A 1,650-nucleotide genomic window follows, 5' to 3' on the forward strand; every position below is an offset into this window, starting at 1 on the left:
AATATCTGTGGTTATGTCTCCTTTCTCATTCTGGATCAGGCAGTCTTACATGGAGGGAAATCTTGGAAAAACGTAGAATCCACGTGGCCATTTCTTTTCTTATATGGATGACACAGCAACTCAGGGAAGCAGACTTCTTTCCAAACATTGAAATAATGAAAACCTTGGGATTTAGTGTCCAGGACACTTGCAAGGAAATTTATATGAAAAAAATGAATATTCTTGAATTAATTTGCAGAGGGATAGAGAGAAAAGAAATTCTCCTTCAGTGGCCTATGCATGAAACATTTCTGAGTTATACAACCTGTATATAGAATAGTGTATCTAGAATAGTGTATCTATGCTACTAATTTGCTACAAGATATTTTAAGCAAGACTAAGAAAATATGAACAGTGTACTGTACACCAGGGTGACACTACATTTTGTCAAATAGTTTACAGTGTTTCATTTACCCAATATCAGGTTCTTAAACTATTCCTTAGCTTGCATTTTTAATATAAATAACTACATTTTAGTAAGATTTTTGGCCAAATTATCAAAATACATTTAAAAACACTGCTTTATTATTTCTGCAGAGGGCAATAACAACCTCTATAGCCATTTACATGTATTACAAAAAGGTGGAAAAATGTAGCTGGTATAATAAAGTTCTTTTAACAATAGTGGGCCATGTCGTTGTTGTTATTTTTTTGTATTGTTAAGACATCAAAAGACAATGATGATATTTAAAGTGGAAAAGTTTTCCGAATGGCATTCTCTATATTGTGTGACATGTGTCTGATATTCACATTTTATGTTAATTTCACATTTACAACTCCAAAATACAAATAGTGCTGATTGTATGGCTCACTGTGGAATATACCAGAGTATGCCTTTAAGTCTCTTCACAGATATTTTGTATTCTGCTGTTATTCCATTTAATACATTTTTAAACGTTTACATGCCAGGGTGACCATGCTTATGTTTTATAAAGTATTTTCTAGAAAAGTTTGTATCACAATTAGATCATGATTTCCATTATGATAAAACACTGTCAGTGGGGCGCATTGGCTCACGCCTGTAATCCCAACACTTTGGGAGGCCAAGGGGGGCAGATCATGAGGTCAGGAGTTCGAGACCAGCCTAGCCAAAGAGACCAGCCTGACCAACATGGTGAAACCTCATCTCTACTAAAAATACAAAAATCAGCCAGGCATGGTGGCAGGTGCCTGTAATCCCAGCTACTTGGGAGGCTGAGGCAGGAGAATTGCTTGAACCTGGGAGGCAGAGATTACAGTGAGCCGAGATAGTGCCATTGCACTCCAGCCTGGGAAACAGAGAATCCAACTCAAAAAAAATAAATAAATAAAATAAAAACCACACTGTTCAAATTCATTAAAATGATAAGATTTCGGCCGGGCGCGGTGGCTCACGCTTGTAATCCCAGCACTTTGGGAGGCCGAGGCGGGCGGATCACGAGGTCAGGAGATCGAGACCACAGTGAAACCCCGTCTCTACTAAAAATACAAAAAATTAGCCGGGCGTGGTGGCGGGCGCCTGTAGTCCCAGCTACTTGGAGAGGCTGAGGCAGGAGAATGGCGTGAACCCGGGAGGCGGAGCTTGCAGTGAGCCGAGACTGCGCCACTGCACTCCAGCCTGGGCGACAGAGC

This window comes from Hylobates moloch, unplaced genomic scaffold (genome assembly GCF_009828535.3).
Source record: "Hylobates moloch isolate HMO894 unplaced genomic scaffold, HMol_V3 SCAFFOLD_13, whole genome shotgun sequence".
In the NCBI taxonomy this organism is placed as follows: Eukaryota; Metazoa; Chordata; class Mammalia; order Primates; family Hylobatidae; genus Hylobates; species Hylobates moloch.